Below are 22,727 nucleotides of genomic sequence, written 5' to 3' on the forward strand. Positions count from 1 at the left end.
ACCCAAGACCTGACCAAGCTAAGAGGAAGAGAGAGTCCTTTAACCTGGGCCAACAGCCTATCAATTAATCACAACCTATCTGTGTAGGAAAAAAGAGAGTGAGCTCCATATAGAGACATGGGAATTGTCAGATCTACAGGCTGCATGAAGTGGCCAAAGGTGGACCCTGGGGACAAACCCGGCTCAGGGCTGGCACCTATGGGAGCCACAGACAGGGTGAAGCATGAAGCATACCGCTGCCACCTGCTATGTGATCCCAGGATAAAAGATTTCATGTCCTTAATCTTCAGTTCTATCACCTGAAAATTGGGACGATATCTATTTTATTTGAGGATTAAAGCTAATGTAGGTAAAAATGCCTCGCCTAGAGCATGTGCACTAATGGATTCTCAAAAAACGGTAGTTTGTATATATGGATACATGTGTCACCTATATGGCTCAACCCATATGTACATATATTGATATGAATCCGTTATATCTGTATATTTATGTAAATATTTCCTGTGTGTCTGTAAATATGGTCGTGTAGCCATTATACTAACCAACTTTCTCCAACCTCCCCCTACCAAGTCCAACAGCCCCTTCAAGCCAACTCTGCACAGTGTTCTTCCCTTGCCCTGGGGAGAAAATCTCAGGCAGGTGCCATCCTTCTCTGGTCACTCTTTGAAAACAGTCTTGCAGCCACTTTGAGTCCCAGGCACAATCTCATTTCAGTAATTAAACTGTCAGGCCCAGGGTCATAATCACTCACTGCCTACCATCACCCAGTATCACCCTCCTCCCCCACCCCAGCTCAGGCCAGCTGTAGCTGGGGAGGCAAGGAGCACAGGGCGGCCTCTTCATGCCCCAGCCTTGTGCTTCTTTTCCCCCCAACCTTCAACCACTCAGGAGCCCGCCAGGTTTGGAGGAGAGGAGAGGGAAGAGGAAAAGAGGACTTCCTTGTTCAGATGTAATCATGTGCTGCTGGATGTTCAAAACCCACTCATCCTCTTGAATGGGTGGGGAGGAGGGTGCTTTTTCTGGGTTTTCGTGAGACTTTCCTGCTGGGAACTTCTCTCCATCAGGCGTCCCTGACAGTTATGGGGAGGGGATATCTATGAGCTTTTCTCAGCAATTCTAGAAGCTTAGCAGGAAACACACATTTTCCAAGGTAAATCTGCATGGGTCACTGAGACATGGAGTTTCTTTCTTTTGAGCTGAAATTTTATTAGTACTTCTTATCTCCTGCTAATCAACAGGTCTGTTTGGCAGTATGTGGCTTTGATTATTTGTAAATGGAGACATGCATTCATTCATAAGCCGTGGAGTTTAGTCTATACATGGCCCAAAGAAGTAAATTATTATAAGAGTTCCACAGGAGAAGTTTCAAACAGGGAAATGGGCAGATCAGACCCAGATTTTAGAAATACCTTTGCAGGTGCAGTGGAAAAAAAGGGTTAAAGTGATCAAGAATGGAGGTGGGAAAGCCTGACTGCTCTAGCCACCTGGGAAGAGGCTGGTGAGGGACCATTGTGTATCATCCATCCACTTGTCCGTCCATCCATCCATCCATCCATCCATTCAACAAGTTTACTGAGCAGCTATAATGCACCAGGCCCTGCCCTGTGTGTTGAGGACTCAGCAGGGACAAGCCACAGAAACAAAGCCTGTCCTAACCAGGCACGCTATCCGCGAGGAACTAGTTGTTACACCATCACACAGATGAATGTGTGGTTAAGGATTGGGATGGGCACCAGGAAGACAAGTCCAGGGTGCTAGGACTGTAGGACAGGGTCCTGATGTTGATCACATTATGTTTTTAAGGTCTGGGGAGATAAGTAGCACGCTGGAAGAATGCATCAGCTGTAACCAGAAAGTCTGCCTCTCTTGATCAGAATGAGATGAGACTGGGTCAGCCTCTTGCACCCCCACAAGGTCCCATTCTCATGAGGGTTCCAGCAGCAGGATACGTGTCATTTAGTATTCAATAAGTGCATGAATAAATAGACACCTACAACCTAGTCTAGCATTTTATCTGTTTAACAAACACTTAAATAATAACTAATTTACCATGTGCCACACACTGCTCTAAGAGCTTTACGAACATAACTCAGTTAATCCTCATAACACCCCTTAGCTAGTAAATATTATGACCAAACCCGTATTACAAACCATGACCCTGAGGTTTAAACAGCTTCAGCCTGGCTCCAGGGTCTGTTTACACACAGACTCTCAACAGGCTCTCAACCCACCGCTCCCACACCAGCAGCATCCACGTCACCTGGGAGTTGGTTGGAAATGCAAATTCTCAGGCCCAGCTAAGAAGGTCAGCACTCAAAAAGTAAAATAAAATAAAATAAAATAAAATAAAATAATAAATAAATAAAATAAAATAAAATAAGTCAGCACTCCTTTCTCCACAAGCCCACGGGCTGACTCAGATACCTGCTGTAGTTGGAGAAACCCTGGGCCACACCTGCAGAATTTACCCAATCACAAGAACTACCTGTGATCTTGTTAAAGTGACAACTTCTTAACACCACCCCGCCAACCTACTAAATCAGACTGGGTGGGAGAGGCCCTGGGAATCTGTATTTTTTAACAAATTCCCCATGGGGCAAGTTTTGGAAACATTCATCCAGGTTTTAGAAATTCACCACCACACTGGGAGAAAACAGAGAGGGCTGGACACCGAGTGTGAGTGTGGGTGTGCAGGCCGGTGGGTGTGGCTGCCCAATGGCAGGTTTATCTTTCCTGAAAGTCTGGTCAAACGCAGCTGCGGTTCCATCCAGGAGTTGAGAGGACAGCAGGTCGCAAGCAAAGTCGCAGGTGTCAATCTCCCTGGCGGGACCCGGGGTGCAGGCTGTGCACAGCTTCCTAAGCAGAAGAGCAGACTGTGTCTCCCGCAGGAATGTGAGCGCCGCCCCAGTCAGACACTCGCAGGCCAGGCTCGGAAGCCCAGTGCTCCGGGCAAAAGTGCCTTTATTGCTCTCTTGGACAAGCATAGATCATCCTTGCCAGGGATTTCCTGTAATAAATACCTTTGTCATCTTGACCAAAGAAGCTGTTTACCTGAAACGCCCAGGGCTGAAATATTACCTCTGCCCCACTCTGTGCAGTCACCTGGGCTCTTGCAGTGTTGGAGTTTGGGGGAGGCCACCTATGAATAGTGTCATGTCCCCTCCTGCTCCTGGATTTCTGTTTTCACCTACAACTGAAAACCAAGAGGGGAAGGATGAAAAAAAAAAATGGGTATAAGTTGGCAGAACTTTTAAAATTAGCATTTCTACATTAAAAGGATAAATCCGGTCATGTGGCTTTTAACACAACTTTTAACTTATGATGCACTCCGGAATGTTCATGATGCTCAACCGCCCAAAACAGATGGAAATGTGCTAGGCTGGGCTGCAGAGGCCTGGGGTTTAGGTCCTGCTCCTGCCACCAGCTACCAACCAGTGTGGCCTTGAGCAAGTCTTTGAAGCTCCCCAAACTCAGATTATTTAACTGTCAGGTGATGGTAATCACACCCCACACGGCCTACCTCTTGGGCTCTGTAGGGGGCTCTAGGAGAACATGGCAGTGAAAACTGCTTTGCAAACTGTAAAGTGCTGTCCAGGTATAAGGGGTTATCGTGGCAACAGAGCAGGAATGGGCCCCATGCAGATCCCACAGCTGGAAGTGTCAGACGCAGAAGAAGGGGGGTGGACAGTGAAAAATCCCAGGGTGAGGGTGGGAGACATCCGCTCTGTGGGAACAGCTGACTTTCACAATGAAATCCATGTCCTCAGCTTATCAGTATGACACCCATTGGGCCATAGCCAAATGGACCCAGGGAATCATTTCTCTTCCCAGAATGAGTCCAACTCTGGCAGTACATATGTTACAGACGTAAGAGGTCACATGCAGTGTCTGCTGAGGCCGGCTCACGCTGGCTTACAAGAACCACCTGGGTACCTCTTCCCCACTCCCACTGTCAGTGACATCACTTTGGTAGTATGAATTGGCCATGGTGGAAATGTTTACACCACAGGATTGGCAAACACTGCAAGTTGGGGTGCTTGCTTTCTTTTTTTTTTGTCCCCCCCAGCCCCCCCCCCCCCCCCCCCAGAGAGCAAGTTGTTAAAAACATACCAGTGCACCGCTAGGTCGCAGCAGAGATGGGATATAGCTGTTGGAATCTGAAGGTCACTGCAGAAGTCAAAGTGTGGACAGGAAAGTTCTTCCTCCACTTGGGAGTAGGGGAACCACGAGCCCATTAAACTTCAGATTAGTATAGGGAGACCTTTCAGAGGAAAGAGCATTTATTTCATAAACCACTTACACAATGAGGGATTGCCTTCTCTCTATAAGACACTGAAGCAAGCCCCAGTCCCCTAATGCACATGCTCCAATATTAGACCCAGGGCCACCACCTCCAGGCAGTCTTCTGATATTCCTTACCATACTCTCCCATACTCTACAGGGAATTCCAGAGTCTTCTCAGCTCCTACATAAACAGTAGAAGGTAGTTTCTCAGAGATCGGGTTCTGGAGTCAGAATGCTCCAATTAAAAACTCCGATTTGAAGGACACCTGGCTGGCTTTGTAGGAGGAGCATGTGACTCAATCTCAGGGTTGTGAGTTCGAGCCCCACATGGGTGTAGAGATTCCTTAAATAAATAAATACATGGGAAAAAACATATTCTGATTTGACCACTTACGAGCTAGTCATGGGACAGTCGATGAGCCCATCTGTGAAATGAGGCTAAGACTGGAGAATTGCCACGAAAGGGCAAATAAATGCTTGGGAAGTACCTAGCACCGTGCCTGGCACACAGTGAGCTCATTAACCCTGATGACAGCAGTTCCTCCGAACTACATCATTTCACGTTTCACAGACAAAAGCAGCGTCTCTGCAACTGGATGAAAGTTTCTTGAGGACAGGGGCCTTGTTTTCTCCATGTCTCAGTTGTCCCACAGGGGGAAGGCCTAACCTGTAGGAAGTCCCCTGGAAATCATGTGGGATTCAGTGGAACGAAAAGCAGGCACGTTTTTCCAGAACTTGGCCTCATCTGGGAGAAGCTGCCCGGCCAAGACTACACCTGTCCTGGAGGCAGCCAGTGTCCAGTGCCTGGTCTATACTGGCATACAAAGAGCCCACCCTCAGCCTTGGCTCAGGATACCTGTGAGGGGCCAGCCCAGCTCCAGGTCCCCATGGCATCCACCAGAGGCTCTGTTACAATTGCGCCGCAGCCCTGTCTCCCTCTGCCCAATCCTGCCTTCCTCACTCCTTCACAGGTTTGGTTCCTAACCCACCGCCCCCCCACCACCCGAGGAGAGGTCCTGCATGCTCACCTCTGCTTCAAACCCAAGGCAACACCCAGCACGTCTGCACCCCCATCCGAGCCAGGACCACTCCTCAGTGCCCACCTCCGCCATGTGGAAGAGTAGATGAGATTTCAGACCTCTAAGCTCACTGTCCTTTCTCCCACCGATTCCAGCACATTCTCAGATGACCGCTTCCCCACCTGTATGCTGGCCACAGCTTCACTAAGGGCTCCCCTCGAAGGTCAGAGGTTAGCAAAGCAACCCCCACCCTGGCCTCCCCACCCCCACCCCCGTTTCTTCCCTGGTCCCATGTCTTTCCCAGTGTTGATCCTCCGTCTTGTTCAGACCTGTGTGAGATCAGATTCAGAAGCAGACCTTGAGATAAGAATTCATTTACAAGGGATTTAGTAAGGAAGTGCTTCCGAGAGAGAGGAGGGAAGCAGTGGGTGAGGTAGGGCAGGGAGGAGAGAGAGGAGAAGTAGGGTGCCATTCCACGTGAAGCCCCCGTGCCAGCTTGATCCCCCAGGAGCTCTGCAGAGTAAATCACACTCTGGAGTTTGTCTGGGTCTCCAAGCGAGGGAGCCGGGCTTCCAAACTCTTGCTCTAGTCCAACACTGGCTATGGACCACCCAGGGGATGTGAACTCTCAGGCATTTTCAGCCCCGTGCTTGGGCAAATAAATGGCTCGAGCGCCTCAAAGAGCCATTGGAAGCAAACCACCCAGAAGCAGGCGGGCGGTCATACACACAGAAGGCAAAGGGAGCCCATGGGTGTGGGCAGAGCTTCCGCAGCACCCACTACAGCTTTGCCACTGATCCCTAACTCCAGAACGGAAAAACGAAGACTTTGGGGGGATCCTGCGCTGTCAGAAATCTCAGCCCTGCCTTCTCCTTGCTGTGTGACCTTGAGCCAGCCTCGGTACCTCTCTGAGCCTCAGTCTGTAGGATCAAGATAATAAGGCAAACAAACCATCGCTACCTCTCAGCGTCCTTGTGTGGTTTAAATGGAATTATGTGGGGCGAAGTGTTTTGCAAACCACAGGGGCTGGATTCCTGTCCTGCAAAATGCAGTCTGCTGTCACCAACATAATCAAGCCCCATTCCAAAACTCAGCTTGGGACTTCCTCCCTTCTCCCCAGCGCACTCCCCCTTGCTGACTTCATTTGCTTTCTCTCCTTAAAGGCTTCTATGTTTGCCCTGCAGGCTGTTAAAACTCCTAATTCAAAATAACCCGATAAAATGCTCTGGGGGGCTTGCTGGTTCCAAATAGATATACAAGGAGCAAGTTGGCCTGAAACACAAAACTTGGAATTCCAACTAGGACAGAGGCAGAAGAATGGCCCCAGATCGCTGAGCTCTCTGCAGCCAGCTCATTAAATCGTGTTCACGGGGACACCCAGCCCCAGGGACGAGGCCTGCTGGTCAGGGGCTGCCAGAGGGGCTCCTGGGGAGCAATCTCCACACATCTGACCTGGAAGCCAGCCCAGAGAGGACCCCTGGCCTGGGGTTGCAGTGCCCCCACCCACACTGCCCATCCTGCAGCTGAGGGCCCCTTCCCTTTTTCCTGGAGCTCTGCCTAAAGCTGACCCAGATCCATGGGGCGGCAACCCAATGCACTCCCACCCCAAAGCGCTGCTTATGCCTTGTGGAGGAAAATGCACCAGATCCCCAAGGGCAGGTGAAGAGGACCAAGAACCTGCTGACTTGATCCATTTTATCCCGATTTCTATCAGCCTGCTGACACGGAAGCACCACGGCAGCACAGGGACTGGCCTGGGAGCCCAGGTGTTTGGCCTGAGGCCCTCCCTGGCTTCACGGAGGACTCCTGGGCGGGTCACTTCCCTTCTCAGGGCCTCAGTGTTCTCACCTGCACAATGGGAGTATTATGTCTCCCATCAGCAGGGTTCTGAGGAGCACAAGGGAAGGAGGAGGCTGTCGGTGAAGGTGGAGGTAAGAAGAGGCTCAGCAGCGGCTTCCGATTCAGGATCACCTGCCGAGGGTTCTGCACGCAGTCCCCCCAGCGAGCCCTGCGGGATAACCATCACCCCCTCTGCAGATGAAGAAACAGGCCGGCTGGCTCCCAACCCCTGCTCTTTCTGCCTTCGAGGGAAGGCCCAGAGGGGGGCCCAGGTCTGGAGATATCAGCAGGCAAGCATTCCATCATTCATTCACTCAGTCAGGCATTCTGGAGCTCAACCACAGGGTGTGATGCAGGGAGCGTTTTCCCTCCTGCAGAAGCTTGGCTTCCCTTCGGTCTGGGGTCTGATCTGCGGTGGCCTCTACCATTTAGGTCGGGGCCACAGGACAGAGCCTGGGCAGAGGTGCCCCTGGGGGTCCTCGACCCAGCTGCTGTTGGACTTTTGCTGGGCACCTCACCAAGGCAGAGAAGACTTGCCCGTGAACTAACGGGCCACGCTGCAGATCAGCAGGTCTCAGCCTCGTGACAGTAACGACAAGAGCAGCAGTAGGCAGCTGGTGCCAGGCACAGAGCTGGGCACTTCCGATATACGCGCTCCCTCTCCTCTGCCTTCCTGTGAGGGCATTTGCTGTTCAAGTTCGCACAGCCCGTGAGGAGCCCTGCAGGGCTGGCAGGCCCGGACCCCCGTCTTTCTGCCTCCAGATCCCATGCTCTAATCTGCCACCACTCTGACCCTGACAGGCTGATGATTTTGAGCAAATCCCTCCACTCCCTAGGCCTCGGTTACCCCATGTGCAAATGACTAGAGCAGGATCTGCTGAGCTCTCTCGCAACTCTGACCATCAAGGGTCTTGATCTGAGAGACACAAGGCAGAGGGTGGCCGCCAGGACCCAGAAAGGACCTCCTACCAGAGAAGGGGACACAGAGTTCGGCTGGGCCGAGCCTCTGCTGAATGGAAGGGAAAGCCTCGGAATGGGCGTCAGCCTGGCCAGACAGCTTCTCCCTGGAAGCCAAATTTCTCAATGACGCCCAAGTTAAAGCCCCTTTGTGACATCCCCGTGGCAGGCTGCTTGCTGTAAGGGATCCCTGCACTAATGAGCTCGGAATGTCAAATTCCATCAGTCAGGCAGCGTGGACAGGAAGCGATGAAACGTCCCGTTCAGGGAGGAGGTAGGGCTCTCTTGCCTTTTTCTGTTTTTTAGTAACATTTGTCACTGCTACACATGAAAATAAAAACCAGATGGAATCCTGAGGGAGAGAGGGCCTTCCCCACCCCTGGGCAGTAGGACAAAGCCCAAGGTGGGCACCTAGGGTCACTGTGGCCCAGGAGAGGCTGCCTATCAGCTTCTCGGCAGAGCAGCCTCCTGGCCGGGGACACCTGATGGCAAACACCTGGCTCTTACCTGCCTCCTCCCTGCTGGGCCTCGGGAGGTTGTAGAGCAGGTGAGGAGCTGAAGTTTCCCCAGCTCTTCCAAACTCCATCCAGACCGTGAATGCTCACATCCCCTTTCTTCCTCCTGGTGTCTCTCTGTTCAGCCCCTAGGTACACAGCTAGGGTCACTCACCACACTCGTGTGAGGCCTGCTTGTAAGCTCAGGACACACTGGACGAAGACCCAGCCAGGACCACAATGTGAACCTCACCTCCTCCAGGAAGCCTTCCCTGACTACCTGCAAAGTCATTTTATACGTTATGACCAAGGTACCTAACTTCCCACTTAGCACCAATTTGCCCTGCTTATTAAATATGTCATGTGTGGCTTGCATAGATCCTCACTCGGGCTGCTGGCAGCTCCTAGGAGATACGAAGCACTTGGTACTTGCCCTGGGGACCGCCTTGGTCCTCAGCGCAGTGCCTGATTGATTACCACTGCTCTACAGATGTATGTGGGCAGAAAGCAGTGACCGCGTCACTTGGCTACGCTGTAAGCGCTCACATGCCTGTTGAAGGGCTCGTCTCCCGACCACCTACTATGTGCTGTGCCCTGGGCAGAGTATTTTAACTGCATTAACTCAATCCCACAACAACCCTAGCAGATGCTATTCCTCCCACTTTACAGATGAGGAGAAGAGAGCCATGACTTGGTCAAAGAAAGAAATAAAGCAGGAATTTGCACTCAAGTCTGCAGGCCCCAAGCCCCTACCCTTCACCACTTCCCATGTATGTATGATTGGAGGCTCATCACGCCTCTGAGGGGGGCTGAGAACAGCTTCCGATCCAGGAAGGGAGAAGGGAGGATAGAGTGGAGGGTTGACCACTGCTCCCTTCTCAAGCCTCAGTTTGCCACACAACTCATTTGGTTTCCTGCACATGGTGGTGCCAACTGACTGGATCTCCCCCCTCATCTTTGACAGGCTGCGACCCCACAAAACAGGAGAGGCCAGCGGCCAATGTCCTAGAGGCCCCAGCAGAATCTCCCTGGGCCTTGATTTGCTCATCTGCAAAGTGGGAGGGATCCTGCGTGCTCAGAGGGTTGATGAACAAAGAGAAAGAGGGCTGACCTTAGCTTGGGGACCTATGGAGGCTAAGATGGGATCTAAGCTGGGTCATTCCTACTGTCCCTTTTTTCTCTAGATCAGTTCCACCTTGTAAGAGCAGCAGCACCCCAGGCAGCCACCACCAAAACAGCCGGCCAACAGAGTGGTGAGCAGGGCATTGGTCAGTGAAGGAGGAAGGAGGACCAGCTCTTGGAAGACAGTGCAGCCAGGCCCCTATTCCCCCAGCAAAGCCCTGAGCACTGCTCTGGATCTCTTCCTATATTTTCTCCACTTTCCCCAAGCCTCTAGTTAGAGAACATTCCAGATGAACTGCTTGTCCCCAAGCCAGGAAGCTCTCCATAGGTTTCAGTCCAATTCATCTCAGCCTTGGGGGCCTCCAGAATAGGATTGCCAGGCATCCTGTATATCAGAATATCTTATACCTGCTAAACATGTCCCACACCCCGTGTGGGCCAGCAGGATGTCCTCCACAAACAAGATTTAGCTTTTTTTTCTTGTTCTTTTTTTTTTTTTTTCAGGATCAGCTTTTATCAATCAATAAAAAACATTCAGCCCTTTTAGAGCTCTTTTCTTAGTTTATCTGGGCATCCTATATTTTTATTTGCTAAATCTGGCAACATCATTCCCAGAAGCCAGGTATTTAGAGACCACTAACCACACCACACACCACACCCTGGGGGAAGGCAAAGTGGGTGGTTTCTACACAGATCACATAAGCAGTTCTGTGTGTGTGTGTGTTATGTGTGTGCCTGTGTGTGCCCCAAACCCCCTGGGAGTGTGCTCTGCGTGTAGGTAGGTATGAGCCTGTTTGGCACAGGGGTTGAGCCATCATCCTCATTCATCGCTGAACAAATCATAGTGGGAGAGGGGGTGGAGGGGACGACTCACCAGGATTTTCCAATCCTCTTTCCTGTTGGAATTGTTCCTTATAGACGAGGATCCCTCCTGTGAGGTCCACCTCTGAGGGTCAGAGGCTCCTCCTGAGGACCTCTACACATGCTGTTCAAGGAGCACCACAGACCTGTGGTGAGCAGGCTGAGCAGATCCTTTGGTCCAGCTCCTTCACTGTGCAGATGAGAAGCCCAGAGAGAAAGGGACTTGCCCAAAGTTACATACCCATCAGAGAAAGGTCTAGAACGAGAATCAGGGCCCCCTGCTTTGAGTCCAGGACTCCTCCTACTGCACAAACTGACTCTTTCTGAGAGCAGGACACAGTCACAAGAAAGCCGAACTCTCAAGCAGTCACTGGCAGCCACTTGATCCCCAAACCACAGAAATGATTATAATATTGGCTAGCATTTACGGAGCTCTTACCTCTTACTGTATGCTGGGCTCATTTAATTTACACGGCCAACTCCATGTCACAAGTTTTATGATTGCCCTCATTTATGGATGAGCAAACTGAGGCTGAGAAACTCGCCCCAGGTCACAAAGCTGTTAGGTGAGTGGCATGCGCTTTGGGCCCTGGTAAGAAGCTGGCATCCTCAATAAAGAGCTCAATAAATTGGGCTCCATAGACCATTCGAATGCCTCCGCAGCTGGCGGGAGGGAGGGCCCGTGAACATGGCCATCATCAAATCCCCGGGGTCCAAACCTCCTCTCTCCAAGTCAAAGGCAGCTATATGGTCTAGTCACCTCTCCTCTTGCCCAAGTCATTCATTGCAGCTAAGGTTCTTTTTTTTTTTTTTTTTTTTTAGATTTTATTTACTTATTCATGAGGGGCAAAGAGAGAGAGGCAGAGGCAGAGAGAGAAGCAGGCTCCCCACAAGGAGCCTGATGCGGGACTCGATCCCAGGACTCCGGGATCACGCCCTGAGCCGAAGGCAGACACAACCACTGAGCAACCCAAATGCCCCTGCAGCTAAGATTCTTCAACCCACCTGACTGCGAGATCTTCCAAGACTCACGCCCTAGACAGGAGGTGGAAAGTGATCATGTTTCTAACTTGTAAGCCTTGCCTTGCAACTCGCCCCTTGAGACAAGACACTTTCTCCTCTTTCCTTCTGAATGGCTCTTCCCTATGCGTCCCCCACCTCACCTCCCCCCCCCCCCCCCCCGCTTTCCCACCATCCTCAGCTCAGGCCAGCCACTTAATTCAGCAGCCATTTGTTCCAGCGCCCCTGACACCACACAGGTGTCCTGTGTGCGTACCTGCTTTCAGAAAAGTAAGTAGTTTTTTGGTGGGCAGCCAGTTAAGGGGACTGGATCCGGACAGAGAGCAGAACACAGCCCCCTCCCCAGGGGACTGCCCCTGGGCATGTTATCAGGTGCTCTTGAAACCCAACGCCTGGCCCTGTGGGGCAGCCAGGTGCGCCCCAAGACAAGGCTGGTTTTCCTCTCCAGGAAGAAGCTGCCTCTGTGGGGATGGGGGGAAGGGGCCCTGCTTCCTCCTGCCAGGTGGGATCTCCCCTCCGAGGACCCTCTGGCTGGATCTGCTTGATCTCTTCTCCCCCTGCCCCACTCCATTTCCCCCCCATTCCTCCTCATATCCCTCCTGACATTTCTGGATCACTGGGAGTTAACCTCCTCCCACCCTCCCCTGCATTCTGCTCCCCAAGCTTCCTCTAACTGCTGCTGCCCTGTGAGGTCCCCCTTCCCTCTAGGCCAAGCCCCTCATGCCTCTGTAGAGCTCTGTAGAAGATGCAGCTGGGCTTCATTCAAGGTCAGACAGCGCCTCAACTAAATCCCTGCTGTCTCATGTCTGCTGTGTGACCTTGAGCAAGATGCTGAACCACTCTGAGCCCAGGTGTCCTCATCTATAAAATGGGGATTAGAGAGTCCTCATGTCTGAAGTTATTATCAAGAGGATTAAATGAGATAAGGCACGTCAAGTTCAGAGCCCAGCACGGAGCACATTTAACGAGCATCACTGCCAACACTGAAATCCTAATAGTATCTTACAGCACAGCCATGTTCTAACGTCCCCCTGGTCTTGACTCTTCGTTTATGGTTTCCCTAGTATTGACTTATTGCAGCTTTATTTTTACCTTATAATTTGTTTGTACGTCATATGTATCATGAATTAAGCTTAATTATACTCCCTGCAGGCCACCTCAAATGTTTTTTGTCATGAGATACACAGACCCACGGACACCAACAGAAGTAACGGGGAGGGAGAGAGGGAAAAGGAAGAAGAGAGTAGAAGGAGGACTGGGAGGCGGGGTACTGAGCAGGTCTGGCTAGAGCCAGGCACCGAAGAGGAATGAAGATGAGTGAGGCCAGCCCTGCTCCCACATGCATCTTAGAGTCCATTGCAGAGCCTGGATTTACCCACTTAGAGAGAGGTAAGCATTTGGGGCAGCAAGGTGGAGAAAGGGTGGCAGGCTTTGTACAAGCAAAGGCTCCAGAGGGCTGGCTGGGCAATCCAGGTAGACTTCCTGGAGGTGGAAGATGTGGAGCCTGCCCTAAAAGCACAAGGAAGGTGTCGTGGGACAGAAAGGGGACAGAGGGAGGCATTTTAGGCCCTTGTGAGCAAACACTGAGATGAGGAACTTAAAGGAATCCCCAGCAGGAAAACACCCTACCCTTCCCCGTTGCCTGGACATAACACACACACACCCACATCCCCACACACATAGACACATACACACCCATACACACACACACACACACACACACACACAGCTCTCTGGAGGGGCCTCTCCATCCCCTCAGCACCCACACTGTCATCCACACACACCCAACAAAGCTCCCAGGCCCTTGGCTGCAGCCTCATGGACCTTCTCAGGCCAGGCCTGGCACCTGCTGCCACCTTGGCATGCGACTCATAGGCTGCTGGGAGGGCCGAAAACACAAAAGAGGGTGGAAGAAAGTGAGGGCTGTGGGGAGACACGGCTCAGTGAGTCACCAGGACATCCCGCCTCGAGGGTCTAGACTCCAGACAGACACCACAAGGGCTCCTCCCTCTCGTGTCCCTCCCCCTTTGGGCCTCCTGTCTGGGGCACATGGAGGGGCTGCTGATCTGTCCCCAGAGGATCAACCCAGAAAGTCCCCCGGCTCTGCTCCCCCAGAAGCCTTCGAGGCCCCCACCCCACCCCCAACACCCCACCCACCCCCCAGCACTTCCCTGCCAGCCTGGCCCTACCTCAGCCCAGAAACCCATTTCCACTCCACCTTCCCAGCACAGGTAACCAAGGGGCTCTCGGGGCTCAGGGCTCGGGGCTCGGGGAAGAAACTCGAGAGCTCGGCTCCTGTTCCCCTTGAAACAGAGAACGAGGTCAGGAGACACATTTCCTAACTTTCAAAAAGAACTGTTTGGGATAATTAATCAACACATCACCAACACCAAGGGATTGTTTTATATCAGAAGACATATAATTAAGGAAACAATAGCAGGCTTGTTGTCTATTTTGTTCCTAAAGAATGCTAATTATGTTTAGCACCCTGACACATCCAAAGGTTCGCCCCAATTTTTAAAAATCAAACAGAACTTGGCTGCGAGGCATCTCTTCGCCTCTGCTTAGAACAGGGAGGGTCAGGGAAGCAAAACAGGCCTCCAACAGGTCTTCGTGGACTTTTTCGGCCTCTGATTGCTACCCCAGCGAGGACACTCGCCATTGCTAAACTGCACTCACTGTTGCTCAATTACACCTTCGGATCAGCACCTAATTTGCTTAGGGTGCAACTGAGCTGCTGTGGGTGGATTGGCTTTGCCAGGACACTACTTAGCAATGCAGCCACCGCCAGAGGAAATGGGAAGCCAGGCTCAGCAATGCTTGGAGAGGCTGGGGCCCCGTGGCCATCGTTTCCAGGGCCCCAGACCCTGCTAGGCCACAATGGAAGCAGCCCTTTCCCAAGACCCCTCGAGCCCTGCTAATGTCTGCAGTATGGCCAGACTGGCAACCTTAAGATCTTTGCTCCCGCAATGTCCACAATAGCCAAACTGTGGAAGGAGCCTTGGTGTCCATCGAAAGATGAATGGATAGAGAAGATGTGGTCTATGTATACAATGGAATATTCCTCAGCCATTAGAAATGACAAATACCCACCATTTGCTTCAACGTGGATGGAACTGGAGGGTATTATGCTGAGTGAAATGAGTCAATAGGAGAAGGACAGACATTATATGTTCTCATTCATTTGGGGAATATAAATAATAGTGAAAGGGAATAGAAGGGAAGGGAGAAGAAATGTGTGGGAAATATCAGAAAGGGAGACAGAACATAAAGACTCCTAACTCTGGGAAACGAACTAGGGGTGGTGGAAGGGGAGGAGGGTGGGGGGTGGGGGTGAATGGGTGACGGGCACTGAGGGGGGCACTTGATGGGATGAGCACTGGGTGTTATTCTGTATGTTGGCAAATTGAACACCAATAAAAAATAAATTTATTATTTAAAAAAAAAGATCTTTGCTCCCTACGAAGGAAAGGAGAGGCACCCACATTTCTTCCCAAGATGCCCACACAGGGATCTTCCTGGAAGGAAATTCTCCAAATGGGAGGAGGGCATTGGCATGTGCAGATGGGCCTGCCCCCATCCCAGATGGACTGCCTCTCTTCCTCATAACCCTGGGGTGGGGAGCCCAGACCCATGGGAGCATAGGTAAAGGCCATATCTACTCACAGATCAGCTCATGAGCTCATGGAGAGCAGAATTACTAAGGAATCATAGTGTTGTGGTTAAGCTGTTACAAGACTCTTATGAAAGACACAACCTAAAACTGTTACTAGGAAAGGTATGAGGTCTGGGATTTGCTTCAAAACAGCAACAGGATGGTGAGTGCCTGGGAAAGAGACAGAGAACAAGATTGACCTTGAATTTATCATGTGTATGAGTCTGCTCAGGCTGCTATAATAAGTGCCACTGACAGGTTACCTTAAGCAACAGAAATTTCTTGTCTCATACTTCCGGAGGCTAGAAATCCAAGATCAAGATGTCAACAGGATTGGTTCCTTCTGAGGCCTCTCTCCTGACTCGTAGATGTCCGCTTCTTCTTGTGTCTTCCTCATATCGCCTTCCCTCTGTGTGTGTCTGGATTGTGCACACACATTTCCTCTTTTCTTTTAATATTTTATTTATTTATTCATGAGACACACACACACACACACACACAGAGGCAGAGATACAGACAGAGGGAGAAGCAGGCTTCATGCAGGGAGCTTGACTTGGGACTCGATCCCGGGACTCGAGGATCACGCCCTGAGCCAAAGGCAGGCGCTTAATCGCTGAGCCACCCAGGCATCCCATTTCCTCTTTTTATAAAGAACACCAGTCATGATGGGATTTTATAAGAACACTAGCCTACCCTAATGACCTCATTGAACGTGATCACCTCTGTAAAGACCCTATCTCCAAATAAAGTCACATTCTGGACTGGAGCTTAGGACATCAGCCTGTGAACCTGGAGAGGACAGGATTCAATTCATAACATAATTTTTGGAGATGGAGGGTGTATACCTCAAACTATGCACTCTGCAGTCTATAAATCTGTATTTTTTTTATAATAATAAGAAAGGGAAGCACACAGGGAGGCAATGCTCCAAACAGTTGTCATGCCACCAGATGAACTCCAGGGAGATGAGACTTATTCTCTAGGCCTCAAAGAAAATCCTAAAACTCAAATCTGTTTCAGAAGAGACAAAGCAACTTTGAAGGTGGTGAACTTCCCAGCCCTGGAAACATCCAAGCCCAGGCTGCGTGATCACCAGTGGGGCCTTCTGTAGGATTCCTTGGAGAGGGGAGCTAAGCTTCTGACTCATGGTTGCAAAAAAAAGCCAATGCTGTGTTGGGCCACAGTGACAGAAGTACAGCAGCCAAAACACTGGTGAGAGTCCTGTTCTTCGTAGGACTGAAGGCAACCACCTGGATCCGGGTGCTCCGTTCCAGGAAGCCTCTTGCAAAGGAGGCATTAAGCATTTAGGAACGACAGCCTTACATCTGGCGAGGGGCAGCCAGGTGCTTAGGGAAGTAGAAAGCATGCCGTGGCACCTAAAAAAGACTGTGGAATCCATTTCCACCAGTTTTTTTTTTTTTGCATCCTCCTAGAAAGATTATAAGCAACTTCAAACAAATATACACGCCCTTTATGTATTTCTTTTAAACTAATGGTATTCTCTGCGTACTCCTTTTGCTTTTTTCAGTGGACCTTTACATATCTTAGAGATCCTCCCATATTAGAACATTCTTTTTAGCTGCTGTATAAATTCTAGTCTGGGGGTAAATTATTTTACCAATCCCCTCCCGATGGATATTTAGATTGCTTCAAATATTTCCCTATAGCAAACAAGACTTACTAATTAATCTCATACATATATCACTTCATAGATGAGTGATTAAAGCTGTAGAATAAATCCATATAAGTAAAAGGGAAAAGGAAGAAAGGGAGGGTGCCAGGAGGAAAAGAGGGAGGTAAGAAATGCCTAGAGAGAGGCGCTGGGCTCCGGGGAATGGCTCTCCACCCTTCCTGGAGACAGATATGGAAACATGGATAAAAAAAAGCACAATCAGACAGGCAGCAGAAAGGATATAGGGTCAGGGTGAGCTGTCTTAGTTCCTATCTCTTTGGGTGACCCCAGCACCACCCCGGTTTCGCGTCTTTGGTAGAAGAGAGCAAGTCTGGGACTGGGAAGGAAGCGCACAAGGGCCTCTTCCGCCCCAGCTGCCCTCCATCGCCCCATTCACTTGCACTAAAGAGAGAGGTTGGAGAAAGCAGTGGGCAGGAGGTCAGGGACAAGGGACCTATGGCGGAGGGAAGGCATAGGCAGATGTGATGTAATGCTTCTGAAGTGCTGGCCCACAGCAAGTATTTGATGCAGAAGCAATGGCTACTCACTCCCTGCTCCCAGTTGGCCTACAATCTAGCACAGGGGCCAGGGAAGGGGTCAGAGCTTCTGAGATGAGCATCGGGGCCAGATGCAAACTCCAGAGGCTCCTGGCCTCATCTGTTCCCTTTCCCGGGGCCAGGAATCTAGTAACTTCTCTGGACTGTTCTTCCTGGGGTTTACACTGAATTTGCTCTGAAGAAACCTGTTCAGACAGATGATGGACAGTGAGCAAATGAGGACCTAGGTCATGAGGCTGCACATACAGATTACACATGTGCATGCTAGTCCAACTGCTCCTCTTCTGGCCTATAGTATATTCTAGATAAAAATCTCCTTCTCAGCTGGGAAAACTCAAGGTTGGGGCAGAGGGGAGCAGGTTGTATGAGTGGCAGGAGGGTGGGCAGAGAAGAAGGACCTTGAAAGTGCTCTGGCTTTCCATAAAATTCAGCACTGACCACCCCACCCCATGCCACCCCAACACACACACAACCAGGAGGCCCCTGGAGCTGAGGAAGACCCTCTGGGTTGTCCCAGATGACCAATAGGGAAAGTGACATCTCCATCAGTATGACATGGTTTCCGAAGCTGTGGCCTCCACTTGAAGCGATCCACAGCATTAGTCACCACTTCTGTTTCTCATGAAGACACAGGCACAGTCATTTAGAGCAGAGGCCAAGAAGCGGTGCAGGGTGAACCCTTTCTAAGGCAGACCAAAGGGGGCCAGGGAGGCCAGGAGAGCTAGGGCAGCAAAGCCAGCTGCACCCCCAAACCCTTACACGGCTCCCACCAACACACAGCCCTGCCCTCCTGCTGTGCTAACCCTATGCTCGCCTACACACACACACTCTTGCAGGCTCTCACGAATGTTCCCAAACACTCATGCACTCCCAAACATTCACATGCACACATGCCCTCGCAGCTCATTACTTGGCTCCTCCCCCTCCCAGGCCTGCAAACATACTTGCGGTTACCACCCCTCTGCCTGACTCCAAGTAACTCCATAGTGGCAGATAACCAGGGCTGTGGCATCCAGAACCCCAGGCTGGAACAAGGGCAAGGGGCAGTCCCTCGCTTCCGCCCTGTGGGCACCCAGTAAAGGAAGGACTAATCAGAACAAAGCTGACTCTCAATAATAAAGGCACCTTCAATAATATCAGAGCCAACACACAGAAAGCCCATCTGAACTCAAGTGTGTGGAATACAGAGTGTGCCGGGCTGCTGCCTAAGGGGGCGGAGGGCTGAGATCCAGCTCACACCTCACTCTCCTAGGTACCCAAGGAATGCCTCTTCCTCAGCTTTGTAGACACAGGAGGGGCTGCAGCCTCCTCGTCCCCATAGCCTTGTGTCCACTTACACATCCATGTGTGTGACCCACCTGCTGTGTAAGCACATTTCAGGTACAGCCACCTGTGCATGCTAGGTACACAATCAAAGTCAGGCACAAAACTCTCTTCCTTAGTATGTTCATTCCAAGGGGCCCAAGCACAGATCCTTCAGCTTGTCCTTGTCCTGGGCTGCGCTGCTGATCAACCCCCATCCCAGGCTGGCACCCCATAGGCAGGGCCGTAGGAAACCTGCCTCAAGAACAGGATCCAGTGAGCAGGATCCCCCACAAATGACTCCACCTGTCCCCTGTTACCCGGCAGTAGGATGAGGCCTCTGCCCACACAGTCCTAGCTGAGGGGAGAGGCTGGGCATTGTGGGGCCCTCTAGGTGGCTGAGAACATGGCCTGCCCACCTTTGGAGTCTGCAGTGGGTGCCTGTGGGTATCTCAGGAGAAAAGGAGGCACTGTCTCCAGGAAGCCCTAACTCCTACCCCTCAGGACCTTGCAGCCTCTTGGAGTTAAACAGAGGGGAGGCTATGTCCAGGTCCACCATTTCTAAAGAGGCCAGGCCCTCTGACAAGGCTGCAGGTACTGATCCACCCCCTTGCCCCCCTAACCCCCCCACGCCCCCCACAGGTGGGCCCAGGGAGCCCAGGGGAAGGACAGGAAGCAGGCCTTGAGTCTCCTGGCTTTAATGACCTCACTATGTGGTGACTGCTGACTTCCTACTTTCCACGAACTCCCTGCGGGAAAGGGGCTCTCCCACCTGAAGAGACCTCATACTGGCCCAGGAGTCCCCACGTCTGCCCAAGTACCCTGAAGACAAGCAAGGGGAGGGGGGAGGACAGAGGATGATGCCCCAGCCAATAACCCCCTCCTACCTCCACCATTCACCCGGGACAGGACAGGGTCCAGCACAGAACCACCTGCCCACTGCTGGGGGTCAGGGGTGGGGTGGGGGGGCAGTCCTGGCCGCCTGCCTGCCCCCCAGTTCCAGACTAGCTCCTCGGGTTTACCGGGGGGAGGGGAGGAGCATCCACGCTCTCTGGGGAGCAGAGCGGAGCCCCGAGAAGTGACCCCGTTTCTGAATGAAATTGAGCTGCCATTTTCATCTTCTTCCCAAATGTCAGCAGCGTTAGATCAGATTAGGAGCTAATCTCTTGCCAAAATTCATTTCCGAACAAGAGAGGTGGCCGCGGGCGGGCGGGTGGAGGTTGGTTGGTTGTTTCAGTATCCCTCCCCCGCCCCCCCAGACGCACACACTCTCCCGCCGCCGCTGGGGTGGCAGTGGGGGGTGGAGGCCGAGCAGCCCGAGGGGCCTGGGGCAGGTGGCCCGCGTGGGGATGGCAGGCCAGCCGCCCGCCGCGAGCCCCGCAGTAGCGCCCGAAGCAGCGCGATTCCTCTCCGAAAGCTCCGAGGGCTCCGAGGCCCCAGGATGCGCCCCCGGAGCAGAGGGGGCGAGGCACTAGAGGGCCGCAAGCCCACACCGCATCCGCACCCGCATCCGCACCCGCATCCTCCCTGCTGAGACCGGGGTCCCTCCCCAAACCCCTCCCCCAAACCCCCATCCTCCCACCCCGCCTGCCAGGGCGGTAAAAGGGAAAGGCAAGGCAATTGCACCTAAAGAGAGAAGAGGAAAGGGGGGAAATAAATGCCCAAACGAACTGGTCAGTACCTTGCAGGCCTCATTTGACAAGTGACCAGCACACAGCCGCTGGCCTGAATGCATAATTACCCCCACGCGAAAATTCCCCATCTAATTTGATATTTGGTTCTTTGCAGAAGCTATAGCCTTCGTAAATAATATACAAAGTAAGAAACCTAATCCCGCCTGCTAGAATGTTTAATTCATCATTATGCGAGCTAATTGGAAGGTGATTATATGGTAATTGCTCATTAGTGGTGTATATTTATCGCTGTACCTTATGTCAAGGCCATGGGAATTGTGTAGAGTCTGTTCTCTCATTTCAAGGATCAGTTTCAGAAGCAGGAGCGAAGCAGGCAAGATCAAGTTCTTCCTGACGTCAGGTCCAGCAGAGGGCTATGGAGACCCGTGCTATATATAGGGCCTGAAGTGGGCTGGGGGCAGGGGTGGCCTGGGACTGGGCTGAGGCTGGGAGCCGGGAGGTCCGGGGCAGCCAGCCCACCACCAGGAATCCCCGGCTTCCCAGGGAAAGAGAGGAAAGATGGGGGCTGGGGGCCTGGATGCTTGTCCAAGCGCTAGCGCATCCCCCACTCCAGGCACCCCCTGGGCCCTACAGGTGCGTCTGGACCTCTGGGCTTCTGCTGGGAGGAGCCCTTATCCCTGCGCTTTCTCTCGGACTCCTCCCCGGGTGTGCCGAGGGGCAGCAGGTGTGGGGTAGAGAAGGGGACGTGGAGGCTTGATGTGGACACTGGGTAGGAGATGGGGAGCGAGAAGGTAAGGTTTGATTTGGAGGAGCTAGAATTCGGAGCGCTGGAGGCTTGGGCTTCCTCCTCCAAACGATCCCACAAAAGTGGGCCGCCTCCTACCTCCCAAAATTTTCTCCCAATTCCCCCAAGAGAAGCGGGGCACTGGCCCGACGTGAGAGCACTGTTGGTGCCTAGGGAGGGGAACCGTGAGTCGCTATGGGGGAGGCGGCAAGGCCAGGGCGAAAGAACCCTAGAAGCGTGAAGAAAGGCGGGAGGGAGGTGAGCCCAGCCCGGCCCCAAGGCCAGCGCCCGAGCTGGGAAATTGGGAGAGGCGGGAAGGCAGACCTGAAATCCCGAGGGAGCGGAGGAAAGACGTGTCCTGGGTCGGCGGGCGGAGGTGTGGGCAAGGACGGGGCGTGGGCCTGCGGCCGCAGCTGGGAGGACTGGCCCGGACGCTAGAAGCCCAGCCTCCCGCCGAGCATCCTTGCACGTGGGCGTGATCTTTGGCGCGCTCTGGCGCCCCCTCGGAGGAGTGCGACGCGCCTTGCCCTACCGGGACCCCGGGCCGGGGCGCCCAGCACCCCTGCTTGCAGCCCCCGGGGCCCTCCCAAGCCCCCTTCCCGCTCCCGCTGGGCAATAGGCACTAATGAACAAAAGGCCAATTAGACGCCGGGCGCGGCTGATGAATGGACCTTTCGCTTTCAAGCGTGGCACCGCCTCGGGTTTCCTGGCGAACAGGGTCGCGCCGGGAGAGGCCGCCTCCCCGAGCGGGGTCACGGCTGGGGTCAGCGGGTTCTCAAAACTCCCACTTCCCGCTGGCTGCGGGTTTGGTTGGAGGAGGTCAATCTGGCGGCCAGGCCCTGGGCCCACCAGCCGGCCCGCAGCTCGGCCCGGCACCCCCACCTCGCAGGCCCTCTCCTCTCCGGCCTGCCCGCCGCTGCTCCCAGGCGGCACCCAAGTAAGTCAAAGGCCCGCTGCAGAAACACGAAAGGCCGGCCTAGAAAAAATGCGCAGTTACCAAAAACGGCTGTTGTTTACCCAACTCCGGAGCGAGTGGTGCACCGCGGAAACAATACGTGAACTCGAGCTTCTTGCTAGACACACGCGCCTAGATCCTGAGACGAACAAATGCTGCCCTGGTGCTGGGCACGGACGCCGTCACACGGGGACCTCCACCCAAACACAGAGAATTGTTCCCACGGGTCACACACACGCACACACAGTGAGGCCACTCCCATTCCCTGAGATTCACAACTACAGCAAGACTCCCAGATACACACTCTTGGACCAGACCCTGGCACACAGATTCCCTAGACAAACCGCACTTCTAACCCCCTCACCAGACACTACAGTCACCCAGCTGCACCGTTCTCGCCCTGCCTCAATATGATCTCGTTGCACAAGGCAAGCTGGACACCTTGACACGCTCACTCTAGCCACACAGGTAGCGGCCGCTTCGGCCTCGAACACGCAGTTGGCGTATTCAGCACCTAAGCACCCTGACTTGAGTCCTGGCTCAGACACACAATTACATCTCCACACGGACAC

At 52.7% G+C, this 22,727-nt stretch overlaps 1 long non-coding RNA gene across 2 annotated transcripts; it reads right to left on the bottom strand.

Annotated features, from left to right (window-relative positions):
- Positions 1-2,549: 2,549 nt before the first annotated feature.
- On the bottom strand, positions 2,550-21,703 carry LOC140620803 (uncharacterized). Of its 2 annotated transcripts, none has more exons than XR_012020517.1 (3): positions 20,711-21,703; positions 4,111-4,261; positions 2,550-3,193 (listed from the first exon to the last, which is right to left on the bottom strand). It is a non-coding gene; the product is annotated as an uncharacterized lncRNA (long non-coding RNA). The 2 variants fall into 2 exon arrangements; XR_012020518.1 differs by lacking the exon at positions 20,711-21,703 and adding an exon at positions 10,590-11,180.
- Between the last annotated feature and the right edge of the window lie 1,024 nt (positions 21,704-22,727).

The sequence above is a fragment of the Canis lupus genome, chromosome 29 (genome assembly GCF_048164855.1).
Source record: "Canis lupus baileyi chromosome 29, mCanLup2.hap1, whole genome shotgun sequence".
Lineage (NCBI taxonomy): Eukaryota > Metazoa > Chordata > Mammalia > Carnivora > Canidae > Canis > Canis lupus.